We start from the raw sequence: 15,637 nt of genomic DNA, 5'->3' as shown, positions 1-15,637 counted from the left end.
AGTGTCCCCAAAGGATGAAGGCCGGCGCCAGCTGGGACTTCCTCAGAGCACAGCTCGGAGCCGCTGGGGACCCACAGGCCGGGCGCAGGAGCCCCCCACCCCACCCCCGTCCCGTGCACCCAGCACCTCCATCTCCATACAAAACATTCTCAGTCCCCCGGAGGGAGACCCCGGGCTCACCCCCGGCGCCCACCCGCCCCGGCCACGGCCGGTCTGCTCTGTGCCTCACTGGCGGTCTGTTCCGGATGTCTCCTGTAAGTGGCACAGCTCCCAGTGACGGGCTTCCGTGACCCACTGTGTTTCCCAGGCTCATCCCGCGATAGCGTGTCCGTGCTTTGTCCCTTCATACGGCTGAGTGGTTTCCATCGTCAGGGCTGTGCACCTTGTGTGTCCGCTCGTGTGCCTGTGACACCTGGGCTATGTCCACCCTTTGGCTGCTGTGAGTAGGGCCCCGTGATCATCTGGGCACAGATGTGCCTGCTGAAGACGCTGGCCACCGGGTCCTTTGGGCGCCGACCCAGAGGGCCAGTCGGTGGGTCACGTGTGGTCCTGTTTCACCATTTGAGGAAGCGTGTATTTGTCTGTATTGCGTGTTTCACTGACGCAGACAGGCAGAATGCAGTCTGGAAAGGGGACCAGGGTCTGGCGGGCTCACGACTCAGCCCACAGGGCCCGGCGCACTCCCTCCCAGGCAGCCCCATCCTCCACATGCCCCTGCGCTGCTGCCAGAAGTAAATGCACTGCGGGCGCTAAGAGGCATTAAAAAGAATTCAAGAGTAGACCGGGCGCCTGGAGCTCAGTCGGGTCAGCGTCCGGCTCCTGGATTCGGCTCAGGCTGTGGTCTCACGGATGTGAGTTCGAGCCCCGCATCAGGCTCTGCGCGGGCAGTGCAGAGCCCGCTTGGGGTTCTCGCTCCTGCTCTCCGCCCCTCCCCCACGTGTGCCTTCTCTTTCTCTCGAAATAAATAAGCTTTAAAAAAAAAAAAAGAATTGAAGAGTGGAGATTTAACGCTCTTGGTATTCGCAGCTGCCTGGTGCAGGAGGCTCATGGGAGGCCCCTCATCCGAGACTGAGCGCTGAGCACCGCCTGGGGCTGCGGCAGCTTTGTCCCCCCAGGGCAGAGGCAGCTGCGGGAAAGGCAATGCCGGCCTCCTGCGGTCACACGCCTGGAGGGGTCCATGGACCATACTTTGAGAACTGCACCTCTGCAGCCCCCAAGCATACAAGTCCCGCTCTCCGGTCTCTGACCCCCTTGTCTCTCTCAAGGCCTCCCTCCCAGGTCACCTCTTTGGGGCCTGAGTGCCCTGCACAAGAGGTGGCCTCCGGTGGCCCAGGCCCCTGAGCTGGGTCCCCACCCCCCACCCCAGCTCTCTGAAAGTGGGTCACAGCGTCCCGGGAACTCCCCTCTCACCCCCGGGCCCCCGAGAGGCCGAGGCTCGAGAGGAAGTGTGGCCTCTCAGCCACTTGGGCCCCGAGCACAGCTCTTACCCCCGCTGCCCCCGCTTCTCCCAGCCTGAGCCCCCAAGCTCTAACCTGGGGACCCACCACTGGGGACTCAGGAGGGCCGGGAGTGGCACCCCGGCTTGAGTCCCCGGCCAGCACATGCCAGCCCCGCCCAACCCCAGGACAGGCTCAAGTCTGCGCAAGTCCCCAGGGCCTTGTCTGTGGGTGACGGAGCAGCGGCACTGCCCACGTCCGGGACAATTCCTGTGCAGTCACCATATCCCTCCGCTGAAGCCAAACGGAGTCGGGGGCCCGACACGTGCAACCCTGTTCTCCCTGCTGAAGTGGCGCTGCCCCGGCTGGGCGGGGTCCTCCCTCCGGCTGCTCCTCCCGCCCACAGGTGTGGTCTGGGCAGGGTCCCCGTGCTCCTCAGGAGGCGGGTGGGAAAGCCCGAGTCACACTCAGTCCCCGCAGGGAGGAGGAAGGAGATGCCGCCCCTGCTCATAAAAGCCCACAGTATGTGCAGGTGCCAGGAGCCTTCAGAAAACTACCACTTCGAGCACACAGCGGCACGCACCACGGCTCCAAGTAAGGCAGAGACAGCGTGCTCCGCCACGGGAGAAGGGGAGGGTGCTGTCACCAAGTGATGGCCTGAGAACGTTCCGGAACCCAGCGAGGCAGCAGGTGTCCTGCCCGCCCCCAGCCGGCCCCCAGGTGTTACCTGGCTTCCAGGACAACGCGGCACAAGCCACAGGTGTGCAAGCTAAGGCGGCTGGAAGCAAATCGGGCCGTTTGCAGGTGTTTGCACGTTGTTAATTAGTGTCCTGTTAATTAGTCTGCCCTGCGTTTTTCTCTGCAATTTCCTTGCTTCCTGTGTCCCCCGGCCCTCCTGACCCTCCACAACCAGGCCCGTTCCCGACGCAGGGTAGTGAGGAGACCCTCAGGCCTGGTGCAGTGCGGGGCCTCGCCTCCGGTGCTCTGACCCGGCGCCACCTCGAGAACCGAGCCTACGCCCGCCCCCCAAGACCCAAAGAAAGGGGCCTCCTCAAGCTCTCCTGACCTACACACCGCCCCACACAGCGCCCTCGTGAGGCCTGGACCCAGCGGCAGGGGCCGCCACGCCACCAGCACGAATGCCAACAGTTCCAAAGCACAAGCAAACCGCTCGCGACCCTCAGGCGTTTTCAGGCTCCCACAAGAGAGAAGGCACCAGAGTCAACAAGGAGCACAAGGTGCAAAGTATTAGGGTCTTAGGAGGGGTGGGAATAGAGGTCATGACGCCAGGGGGCTACCCCGGGGGCTTCCTGGAGGAGGTTCCTGGCAGAGGCGACAACGCGCATTGTCCTGAGGGGCAACCCCCGTGGCTGCCTGGAAAGTTCCCCAAAGCCAAGACCAGTGTCCCCTCGGCCACACACACCCGCCTTCCCGGGAGCAGGGGAATTGCACGCAGGGGTCTTACCTGCACCACGGTCCACACTGCTCCCCGGGGGACCTCAGGTGGCTCCAAAGGCCAGTGGCTCAACCCAATCCTGTGACAAATGTCTGAGGAGCCTGGGTCAGGCAGGCGAGGCAGGGGCGAGGCAGGGACGAGGCCCTCGGAGGGGGCCTGAGAGCTCAGAGGCCGCGGTGCCAGCTGGGCGACACTTACGGGGCACACCTGCCACTGCTGGCGGTGGGGGGGGGCCGAGAAGAGGCCGCGTGGGTCCCGCACCTCCCACCGAGGCTCGGGGTGCAGACGGGGGTGGCGGCGCCGGCGGAGGGACTACAGACTGCCGGGAAGACGCGAAAGGCTGGGCACGCCTTCGGCTCGGTGACGCCAGACAGAACCGGAAGTGGAACCCAGACGGAACCGGAAGCAGAACCTGGATTCCATTTAGGCCCTTGGGGTAGGAAGGGCGTCGTTAAAGGTGCTTAATCCGTCGCACCTGCAGGATGCGAACGCAAATCCAGGCCCCAGGCCTCCCCGGGCCTCACGCCCGCCCCGAGGGCACCACTGGCACGCTCTGGGCACAGGATCCGGGCTAGTCCGAGGACACATGCTCGCCTCCAGGGTGGCATAGGCCTGACCGCCACGCCCACGGCCTGCAGCCCCTCTGGTGGGGTCACGGGCCAGCGCGCACCCCAGCCGCAGCAGGATGAACTCCGTGAGAAATCAGAAGTCAGCACCCGTCTGTGCGGCTCTCACAGCGCTGCCCAGCCCACCAGTTCCGCCTTCACGCACCAACGCTTTTCCGCTTTTAGCCACTTGGGCTGGGCAGGTCCAGAACTGGTGGCGGTCCCTGTGACCTCGAACAGAGGGCTTGCCCGCTAGAGGGCGCGGTCACCGTTTAGGGGTAGGGGTGACCCGGCTGTCAGCCTGCCCAGGCCCCCCCCACATTCTTAACCTCAGAGCCGGCCGTCCCAGGTTCCTACCTGACTGAGCTGTCACCCAGCAGCTAGCACCTCACCTGCCTGTCACAGACTCCTAGGCCTCTGAGGTCTGGAGGCCTGGTCCCCGCGTGCTCCGCGCTGCTGACACAGTCCCCAGGAGACCGCGGGGGGTCGCTGTTCTGGTCCATTGGAGAACCAGCAAATGGAAGCAGGGTGAGGCGGGGGCTTCAGCGGAGAGAAGGAACAAGGGACATGGAGGAGGGCCGGTGCACGTGCCACCTTCGGGGATCCCTGAGAGCTGTGTGCAGAGTAAAGGCGGGAGCAGGGGACCCACGCCTGGGCGTCAGCTGACTGGGAGGTCACTCTTTGTTTGCAGGACGGTGATTAACTGGGTGCACAATGATTTCTTGATTCCTATGCCCTGGGGAAGGGACAGCAAAACAGCCTCCCGTATCCGTGAGATGATCCTGTGCAAAAAGTAAAATAAATAGTAAAGAAACAGTTCAGAGAGCAAGGCCGACTCAAGACTGGTCTCCTAAGAACCAAGGACGGACCTTGACCTTGCGGGCTAGAAGAGGCGCTAACATCCAGGGGGCTTTGCCCACTGAGCTTGGCCACAAAGTCACCACTGTGGGTGCCCTGTCCTGTCTTCCTTGTCCTGTTTGGCCTCTGGGGCTTGCCAGCTGGGAACACTCAGACCTCCTCCCAATCAACTCCTTATAAGTGGAATTTAAGAAACAAATAGTAACGTAAGGAAACGTCAAGAAAAAGACGATAAAAACAGGGAGGCAAAGCAGAAGAGACTAAAATACAGAGACAAACAGGGTTAACAGACACGGGGGGGGGGGGGGGGCGCTGAGGAGGGCCCTTGTTGGGAGGAGCTCTGGGTGTTGTAGAAACCAGCGGTTTCTACTCCGGAAACCAACACTACGCTGTGTATTAAGTAACTTGAATTTAAATAAATAAATTTAAAAAAAAAGAAAATTTGCTTTTAATGGACACCACAGAAGCCAGGAAGTGATCTCAAAAGGGACAGGGACAGGTCGGGGATGCAAGCCCATCTCAGGGGCGGGGAGAGCCGTAGCTCACCTACGGGAGACAGGGGACTGCCTGCTTGGGGGGGCCCAGGCCCCCCCCCACGACGGGGAGCGTGGGACTCCCACGCAGGCCGTTGCTGGGGTGACAGTGCTGGGCTTGGCCGGGGGCCCAGAGCCCCCCATCGTTTAAGGATCACCACACAGGGCTGCCCTGCCTCCTTGGTGGCTCCCCACTCACGTCAGTCCCCGCCCCCCAGCTCCTGCTTAGCAGTGGGAAGGGGAAGGCGCCAACCCTGCTGATCCCTCCAAGGGGGGAGCTCTTCTGGCTGGGGCACCAGGCACCGGAGAGGCCTGGGGGGGGCGCTCCACTGCCCCATGAAGGTCTCTACTGAGTCCCCTCTACATGTGGCCCCGGGGAGTCTCCATCCACGCTGGAATGGCTGGTTCTGGGCAGGCTCCACCCACCGACGAAGGCCATGTTGACAAGACGGGAGGTACCTAACGCCTTCAGGGCTTCTTCCCCCCTCCATCCCCCCCCCCCAAAGATGCTTAGCGTTACAATAAGCTGTGCGGATCTCACACTGTGAGCTAATGAACTCCGGCTTCTTTTTCCTGCTTCTCACCTCCCCCTCTTCTGGATGAGGTGAAAGATTCCCACGTGGAGTGCAGACTTGAACTTACAGGACTTGGACCCAGGCCACTACTGCCCTAGTTCATGGGGAGGGAAGCCATTGGCAAAAGGGTGTCTGTCCCTGGCCTGGCCCAGTGGACACGTGTGCAGGGCTGACACCTACAGGACCCAGCCTGTGAGCAGAGAGGGGCAGGGCGCTGGGCAGGAGGAGGGTGGCCCTCAGATCCTGCAGCCTGGGCAGGGGCCCGGCTGCCTGAGGACCCGAGCCCTCACTCCTGTGGGTCAGCACCTTCGGGGAGGGGTCACTTGGACCACGCGGTTGCTGGTGGCTGTGCGCCTCTGTCCCTCCCCCGCCTCACACCTGCACAGGCACAGGAAGGCCGACCGGACCTTCCGGGACACGAGGCTGTGGACGCAGGCGCTGAACTCGCTGCTGGTGTGGACGCGGACGCCGCCCATGAGGAGCGCCCAGGGCCCAGGAAGGGCGGGGGACTTGAGCAGCAGTGACGCGTGGTAGGCCACACACAGGACAGCCGGGAGCGGCATCCTGGTGACCCGCGGGAGTCGGGGACAGGCCGGTGGCCGAGCACAGGCCATGGGAAGGTGCGGCCACAGCCCCGCCTCGGAGCTGTTTGTGGAACAGTGACGAGGATGTTCCTAAACCGTCAACTTGAACGATCACTGCACATCTGCTGGGGATCATGTGCCACACGTCCTCTGCACTGGCCCAGGGCAGCACCCCCCCGCTGGGCTGGGGGACGAGTTCATGAAATAGCTCTGCCTTGGGTGGCACCCCCTCACTGCCCTGTGTCCCGGGGTGCACCCTGCCCCCAGAACGCTCAGATACCCAGCTGGCAAAGGTTGATGCCTGGGTCGGGCCCTGGGGCCCACCCAGCCCTTGAGATGAGCTGTCAGGGCCTCCCCTTTGGGGATGAGGAAACAGAGCTTGGGGGGTCGGAGACCTCACAGCACCGCATCGCGAGCCCGCCTGCCCTGAAGCCAGTCCCCCTCGTGACTGTCTAAACGGCCCCTCCGGCCGCAGCGCCGCCCTCTACACTGAGGGTCCAGGCTCCCTGAGCTCAGCAGCCCCGTCTGTCGGCAGGGCCAGTGACGGCAGCTCTCCTTTCCTGCTGCAGGGAGCAGGCTGGATCAGGACACCCCGGGGTGTGTGACACCCACTCTCGGTCGCCCAGGAGCAGAGCCGGAAACCAACGCCTGGCTCTTGCCCAAGCCCCAGGCCGTGGCCGTGGCAGACTCTTGCTCTGGAAACGGCCCGGCGTCATCCTGCCCCTCGGCAGGCAGCCCCGCCCTGCTTCCCCGTTGGCCGGGCCAACCTCTTCTGGGACCCGGAACGGGGGCAGGTGAGAAGCAGGGCAAGCTGAGGCAGACCGCGCCGGGGACCGCCACCTGCCAGGGGCTTGGCCCTGTCCTGCCGGGTCCAAGTGGCCAAGAGCCCCCACGGGGGAGGGGCTGGGGCACAGAACTGAGGCAGGGCCGGTGTGCCCTAGGATGCTGCACAGACACCTGCACAAACACAACATGTGCAGCACACACCTGTGCACACACAGCATACCTGCACACACAACACACATGCAACACACACAACATGCACAGCACACACCTGTTCACACACCTGTGCACACAGCACACCTGCAGGTAAAACACAAGTGTAGCACACACCTGTGCACACACCTATTAACACAACACATGTGCACACACGTATTCACACACCTGTACACACACAGCATACCTGCATGCACACACACCATGCACAGCACACGCCTGTTCACACATCTGTGCACACAGCACACCTGTGCACACACACAACACACGTGGCACACACCTGTGCACACAGCACACCTTCACATACAACACACACGTGGCACACACCTGTAAACACAATACACACGTGGCACACACCTGTTCACACACCTGTGCAAACATAGCACACCTGCACACACACAACACGCACAGCACACGTGTGCACACCCAACACACATGGCACACACCCGTGCACACACAGCACACGCAGCACGCACAGCACACACCGGTCCACGCACCAGCACACACAGGCAGCACACAACATGTTCATCACACCGGCGCACACGTCTCCAGGCATTCACATGCAGGCTCTCCCCCATGTGCACCAACACGCAGACGTGCAGACACACAAGTACACACACACGAGCTCTCATGGACCCTCCACAGCATATCCAGCACACACGGCCGCCCACACAAACACAAAAGACCCTGACATACCCACGTGCAGCACACACGTCTTCCTGCACACATCCTTATACCCGAAGCACACAAACCCAAGTGCACACACGTGTCGGTAAATCACAGCATAAGCTCACTCACGCTCCGCCACTGTAAATACATACACACTGCCCACGCTCGCACGGCAGGTGCGCACGTGCCTGGAACACACACCCACACCAGCACTCACAGACGCCTGCACATGCGGACCCACACCTGGGCCCGTTGCTCTCCTGAAAAGGAGCCCTGTTCTGTTTGGCTGCAGAGCCAGTCAGCCCCACCCCCCGCCCCTGCAGCGCCTCACCTCCCCTCTGCAGTGGAGGCTGGCCACCGGGACTGCACCCACAGTCCTCACAGCTGCGTCCAGCGTGCAGCCCCCCGCAGCGCGAGCTTGCCTCATGCCTGCCTACTGAGTGTCTCAGAGGACCCTCTCAATGTCCCACCCAGCCTGTGCACCAGCCCTTCTGCACCAAACATTCCACCAGGTGGGCGGCAGCCATGTCCCAGTGCAGCCCCGGGAGAAACTTGAAAGCTGAGAACTCACCCAGCCAGGGGACGTCCTCCTTCCAGAGACAGGGAGGGGACACGGTCCCGGCGCCCCAGCCATTCTGAGGACGGAGGCGTCCCATCTCACAGCTGCAGTTCCGCACAGGGGTGAGCCTGCTATGTGTGCTCGCACACAGACTCACACAGCCCTGCCAACTTCTCCCCGCTCCCCCACGCCCGCCGCCCTCCCCCTGCAGGGCTGACTGCCAACTTGCAGCAGCTTCCCCAGTGGGAGACCCGGGCACAGACCCTGCTTCCCCTCCCAAACCTGGGGCAGGGAGCTTCCCGAATTCATCCGGCCAAGAAGGACCCTGCCTACTGGTGGTCTAGCAGGAGGAGGTACCAATCCAGGGAGGAGGTGGGGAGGATGTGGATGGGCCCCCTTTTCGTGTGCAGCCAGGCTGGGATTTCCTGGGGAACCCTCTGGTGTCTACAATCTGCAGGTGACTCTGGTGTGGGGCCCGCCCCCGCCTGCCCCCGAGGGCCCTTCACAAGGCTGTGGGGAGGAAGGAATGACGCACTCACTGAGCACCTCCTAGCAGCTCATTCCAGAGGTGGGACTGTGGCTTGAGAGGGGGAAAGGCTGCTCAGGGGGCAGGTCTAGAGCCCCAGTCTGCGGCTCTGGGCGGCAGGGGTGCTGCTGTGTGCACCACTGGGGGCATGGCTGCCACACCTTCTCTTGGCTAGCCCCAGGGAGGAGATCCCACAGGGGCCCCTCAGCTGGCCGGGAAAGCAGAGCTCCCAGACTCTTTCCCTCACATAGCCAGGGGCCTGGCTGATTTCAGGGGGCGCCCAGGTGGCTCGGTGGGTTAAGTGTCTGACTCAATTTTGATTCAGGCCATGATCTCACAGTCCATGAGTTCGAGCCCCACGTCAGACTCTCCACTGATATGATAGAGCCTGCTTGGGATTCTCTCTCTCTCTCTCTCTCTCTCTCCTTCTCAAAATAAATAAACATTTAAAATGCAGACTTCAGGGGTGCCTGGCTGGCTTAGTCAGTACAGCATGTGACTCTTGATCTCGGGGTCATGAGCTGTAGGAGTTGCAGGCACACGCCTCAGAACCAAGAAGGGACCAGTTAGCGTGTGTATTCCTGGCCGCCAAACTGAGTGACCAGCAGCAAGGCGCTTGAATATGTGTTTTAATAATCTCCTCCAGAAACTCCGATGGCCACTAGTGACTTTCTCTTTTTCTTTTTCTTTTTTTCACTTTGAAATGTAATATACACATGGAACGGTGCACCAAGCATAAACCACTGGTTGAATCAATAGAGTGAGCATGCAGACAGCCACCACCTCCTGGCTTATAGCCCAAATGCCACCTTTCATCTTGCCTGCCTGGGAGCTTTTTATAACCAGAACGAACCCACACATATTTATTTGTGTCCTGCCTCTTCCCGACATCACATTGAGAGATTCATCCTGCTGAGTGTGGCCATAGCTCACCCATTTCCACTGCCCAGTCTCTGCCTGCCGTTGGACTTTCCATAATATGTCCATGCAGGATGGGCTGTCGATGGACTTCTGGGTGTTTCCAGTTTGGAGGAATCTCAGACGACACAGCTATATCCATCTGCAGAGAAGCTCAGACTAAGCGACATTTTCATCAGCTTGGTCCCCAAACTGTGGTTTCTAGGGCCTGACTGAACTCAGGACCTCAGGGATGAGGGGAGAGGGGAGAGAGCCGATGGGGAGGGAAAGGGCTGGCAGAAGACCCACATCGTGGCAGGCCTGGCCCCTCCTGCCTCTAAGCATGGCACCCCAGCTCCCCATGGGGGAAGGCTATGATCCCGGGAGCCACGGCCACATGGCAGGCCCACCTTGTTCCCGCCTACACCTCTCCTGCCCTCCTCCAGGGAGACCCACCTGTGAATTCAGCGCATGGACAGCTCCGGGCGCTGTCCTCCCTCGCTGGTGCTGAAACCACCTGCCGTCTTATCCTGCGTCCCTCCAGAAGGAGCCACGGGCAAGGTGACCTCAGGAGAGAACGGAATCAGATGGCGAAGAAGCGGGCAACAAGCCCATCTACACCAAGGCCCATGAAAGTGAAAACAGAGATCCGGGAAGAGAGGGAAAGTGGCTCGCCCAAATGACGCAGTTAACAATAGTAAATGAAATCGGTGGCGACGGCTAGGGCTCAGTGAGCCCTAGCCGCACCCCACACCACGCGCTGAGCTCAGAGTTTGCGTGCAGAGAGCCTCTGAGGAGCAGAACGCCCTTCACAGAGGAGAAGCCGCAGCGCTGGGACAGGAACCTACATCTTCAGCCCCGCACTGGTCCTTTCCTCTACTCCGCTCCCCTTTCCCCTGACCTTGGGGAGTCCTCCCTCTCTCTAGGACAGGAAAGACACGGCCAGAGCAGCAACAGCACCACCGCTCAGAACGTGTGCCGAGAGTGCTTTCCCTCTGCTCCAGTTCTCCCACCACTAGCTCACCCACACTGTAGACAGACCGCACGTCGCAGATGCTTGTGTCTCTGCCTTCCGTGTGCTCCAGGAGCCCGGCAGCCAGCAGGTCCCCTCCCCCCGCCCCCCCCACACACAAGAAGCCCTCAGGGGCATCTCCTGGGGCTACATAGCCTTTGTTTGCAATAAGACAACTTGACAACTTAAATGTCCATCCAGACTGGTAAGAACTGTTCTCACAACACTAACTGGCTGTCAAAACTGGTGTCATAGGAAGTACTAATTGGCACGGAAAGGCGCTCACAACAGAGTGCGTGAACGGGTATCTGTAAATAACAGCAAGTATTGTCTCCTACTCTCAAATGTGTTCATATCTGACAGCAGCCATCTGCCAGGAGCATGCCAAGTGCCAGGCACTGGGCACAGCCCTTGGCACGTTGCGGCTGTCACAACCATCCCTATATGGTGGTAACTGTTATTATCACCATTTTTCAGAAAAGAAAGCAGAGTCTCAGAAGGCAAGGCAGCTCGCTTGGACTAGTAGAGGGCAGAGTGGAGACATGAACGCAAACCTGTCCCTCTACAGCGGGTGTCCTCAGCCACGGCGCTGGGTGGCACTCCTCCCTCCAAGGCTCTGGACGTGCCCAGATCCCATCACATGCCCAGGGTCTAGACCACCTTATTTGTCTGTCTGTATCTATAAAGGCGGGTTGGTTCTATAATTTAGAAAAAATGACAAAAAATGTCTGGCCTTTTCATGGCAACCTTCCCAGACCTGATCCGAGGACCCAGGCAGGGTGTGGGCGGCGAAGGCCGCATTGCGAGGAGCCACGGTGAGGCGTCTGGAGTCTCACCTCTAAATCCTCAGACTTACGGGCTTGGCGATCAGTGAAAACATCCAGCTGGGGGTGGGGGCTCAGGGAAGGAGGGGTCCGAATGTGAGCTGCAGACAGCACATCCCAGGGCATGCCCCAGGGCGGCGGGCACGCCTGAGGGAGCCCCAATGACACACGCAGGCGTGCAGCTGCCTCAGCCGCTGAGTCACCACTCGACTCCCATGCAATGTCAGTGTGTCGGCATCAAGGTCCTCTACCTCAGCTCACTGGACCCTCCTGGGAAACTTCTGGACCTTTTCCATGGCTCAGGAACCAAAGGCTTCCTGTCCGGCCCCTCAGCTCTGACCCTCCTGGCCTGCGGAAGCCCTGCTGTCTGGTGTTAATCCTTCGGCAGCACGCCTGGGTATTTGGCAGTGGGCTCCGCTGCAGGTAGGAAGTACTCCGAGACACTCAGGCGATGTCTGTGTAAAAGAAGATGGGGGACGAGGCTGTTGGCATAGAGATGCAGGCAGGCTGGGGCTGGAAGAGAAAAAGTCACATTCAGTGGTAGACTCCTCAAGGGCTGGGGGTCGCCTGGGTGCGGAGCCCAGGTGCAATGGAGCGTCTGGGGCCTTGACTCGCTGGAGCCGGGCTACAAGGCCAGTCGCTTCATCCCTGTGTACACTTCTGAGGGCCTGCCGGGCTCTCCGGGTGGCCCCTCTGTGCCTGCTGGCGGGGACGGGTGGGACAGCGGTTGTCCAGTCTCCTGGCCGGTGCCCTGCGCCTGGTGCCTCACGGGGACGACTGGCGGGCGGGGGTCGGCTGGGACCACAGAGCCCTGCCCTGAGCGCAGTCTCGGGGCCTCCGCCTCTGCACACAGCCACTCCAGCAGCAGAGCCGACGTCCTGCAGCAGCTCAGGGTCCCCTAGAGCACAGACACGGGGCTCCAGGCTTCTCGGTGCACTGTGCCTTCCCTCCCCAACAGCTCAAGGCGGGATGGGCCGGCCCAGATTGAGGGACTGATCCAGAGCGTGCGTCCCAGCGGGCAGGGCTCCTGGGGGCCATCTTGGGGACCGGCTCCCACAGTCCCCTTGTTTTCCAGAAAGGCTGCACTGACAGCTGGGCTGGGAAAAGCCACCGGCTGGCTGCGGCATGGAACGAAGGTGCCATGTCCACGTTGTCACTGTGCGGAGAAGTCTTGGCCCTTTAAAGGTTTCGAGTCGGGAACCAAAGTGACATCCATTTGTTCGTCTCTTCATTCATTCGGCCGCACCAGAGAGGTGGGGGCTGCAGCCGCTGCTCGGCTGGAGTTGAGGGTCATCCCTGGACGTCTCTGGGGAGGGAAGGGAAACAGCCGGGTGGGGCGCGTGCAGGGCACCCCTGGGGAGTCAAGGACAAACCCTGGAGAGGACAGGGGTCCCCAGGAGTCAGGCCCCCCAGCAGCAGAAGCTTGATCTCTCGCTCTCACACCGTGTCCGGGTAGGGGCTCTGACAGGAGGGGTTCCCCACACAGAACCAGCGACCCTCCTCCAGGCCGCGTCCACAGGTGCCTCACAGAGGTGAGTTCCAAATACGGAAAAAAGCTGAAAAGAAATGTGTGCTCCATTAATTTTTTAGTGAAGTTGGAAGAAGAGCTTCTGGACGAACATGAAAGAGAATGTGTGTGTGAGCGTGAGCGTGCGTGCCCACCGTGTGGGGACAGGCAGCGTCTGAACGTCCAGGAGCCTGAGGCCTGTCCTGCCTTCTGGCATCATCCGCGCGGTGGCCTGAGAATGAGAAGGGCTGAGGGGCCTGGCAGGGGGAGCCACACCCCCGGCCCACCTCCTGCCCCACGGCCGTCCCCAGGCGTGCCCTCTGGTGGCAGCCTGAGCGAACAGCAGAGGCTCCTGCGGGCATTGTAGCCTGGACAAGTGGGAAGTCCAGTGGCACCTCCCCTCGCCGCCTGCTAACAAGGGTCCAAGCCGGACGCACCCGGCGCTGATACCCATGCAAACGCATACCTGCAGGGCAGCCGACCCTGGTGGCTGTGGGGGCATGACCTTGAGCAAAGAGAAACAACAAACTGAACCCTGCGTCCACCCTGCGGTGGCGAGGGTGTGGGGGACAGACAGCGGCAAGCGCCGTCTTCCTGAGCTGAGGAGACAGGGTCTAACCCATCCGGAGCTTGCGGGGAAAGCCTGCAGAGAGGGGGCCCGCAATCCTGAGCCCCTGGGCTGTCCGAACCCGGGGAGACTGCGAGAACCGGCAGAGAATAGCAGCCGTGGAGACAAGGACATTCGGCAGCGGCGTGGCAGCGGGAGGGGCGGGTTGGGGGTCAAGCCCGTGGACGGGGCAGACGGTCCCCGGAGCCCACAGGGGCCGTGCTCCTCGGGAGCACCGCTGTGCTCGGAGACAGACCAGCCCTCGCAAAATGCGGCAGCAAGGCCCAGCGGGGCCCGGGATCCGCTGAACCCGCTCGCCCATATGGATAAACCCCCACCCTCCCCGGGAGATCGGAAGGCCCTCCCGGCACCCCAGAAAATGTATCCACAACATCAGATAGAAAGTACCAGGCATGCTTTTAAAGGGGAACAGATCACTGAAAACCAAGAGAAAAAGCATCAGAGCCACCCACAGGTGACTCCGAGGTAGGAGCTGTCGGGTCGGGCTTTCAAATCACTGACATGCAGCGCCTGGGTGGCTCAGTCGGTGAAGCATCCGACCTCGCTTAACCACATGAAGTTCTCCACACTTTATGTATCTGTCCTCCGCGGATGAGCACGCAGGAGGGGCTCCTGGGCACGTGGGGCTCCTGTGAATAAAGCACCTTCCAGCACTCGTTCACGGACAGGTGACGCTGTGCACGTTCCATTTCTCTTGGGTCAGCTCCCTGGGAGCGGCACGGCAGGGTGGCACGGGAGCTCCGAGAGGGTCCTCACCCCTCCCCGGGCTTGTTTGTTCAGGTAGCACGGGCGAACATCTACACGCTCACGCAGCTCGCGCTGTGCCAGGCTTGCCTGTGGCTGAGCGGTGGCAGGCTGCCCCGAGGAGGACCTCTTCTGCATAGTCACCGCAAATTTTCTGAAAGACCGCGGAATGAAGGCCTGTTCTGCTTAGCACACCCCCGACTCTTAATCACACCCAGAACCCCCACATAATCGGCAGGGTCCCGTGCAAAACGAAAACGTGGCTCCCACGATTAAGGATTCCAAGGCCGAGACAGCAGGGCATTCAACCAACCCCAGGACCTTCCCCTCTACAGGGCAAAGTGCCTTCAGAGGGTGGAGCAAGGGACTCTTGATCTGGAGGTCCTGAGTTTGAGCCCCACACTAGGTGTACAGATTACTTAAAAATAAAATCGTAGGGGTGCCTGGGTGGCTCCGTCAACTGGGCTTCCAACTTCGGCTCAGGTCATGATCTTGTGGTTGGTGGGTTCAAGCCCTTCATCGGGCTCTGTGCTGACAGCTCAGAGCCTGGAGCCTGCTTGGATTCTGTCTCCCTCTCTCTCTGCCCCTCCACTGCTTGCACTCTGTCTCTCAAAAAAAAAAAAGAAAGAAATTTAAACACTTAAATCTTTTTAAAAAGTGCTGTGTTTGGCCCTCTGCAGGGTGGCCCCACCCCGAGGGGCTGTGCCCACAGCTGGTGAGTTGCCAAAATGCTCCAAATGCCACAGATGTCCTTCTGATTACAGACACTGACCACACTTAGTAATAGGGAGAGTTGTTTATTCCCACGGAAAGTTAAAGTTGTTAAACTTTGATATTTAATCTATCTGAGAAATGACAGATTTCTATGTTGAGCTAATTATTTGTAAGAAGGCGGGAAATGGTTAAAATTTTTAAGCTTCAAATTCAATACTCAAAAAGAATCAATTTTCTGTTGAAGTTGCTTACACTCAATGAGCGTTAGCGATGTAGTCCGACGGAAGCAGCGAAAACTGCCGGGGCTCCGCGGTTTCAACTCAGTACGGGAAACACGAGCAACTGCGCGGACCGCGCACATCGGCGAGGCGGAAGCTCACGCGTCCGCGGGAAGAAGGCGAGGCCGCCCGGCGGGAAACGGCGGCCCGGAGCGTCACGTGACCGCCCGGCGCGCCCACCTCGCCCCGCCCCTCGCAGGCGTGGTCCAGCGGTCGGAGGACTCGGAGACACGCCC

General features: G+C 60.7%; 1 long non-coding RNA gene across 1 annotated transcript; it reads right to left on the bottom strand.

The window, feature by feature from the left end:
• Positions 1-2,766: 2,766 nt before the first annotated feature.
• On the bottom strand, positions 2,767-10,797 carry LOC115279977. The gene is made up of 3 exons (XR_003903603.1): positions 10,151-10,797; positions 9,731-9,857; positions 2,767-4,279 (listed from the first exon to the last, which is right to left on the bottom strand). It is a non-coding gene; the product is annotated as an uncharacterized LOC115279977 (long non-coding RNA).
• Between the last annotated feature and the right edge of the window lie 4,840 nt (positions 10,798-15,637).

Source organism: Suricata suricatta, chromosome 16 (genome assembly GCF_006229205.1).
Source record: "Suricata suricatta isolate VVHF042 chromosome 16, meerkat_22Aug2017_6uvM2_HiC, whole genome shotgun sequence".
NCBI lineage: Eukaryota > Metazoa > Chordata > Mammalia > Carnivora > Herpestidae > Suricata > Suricata suricatta.
Note: the sequence above shows the minus strand (reverse complement) of the source record. Positions and strands in the feature narration are given on the sequence as shown.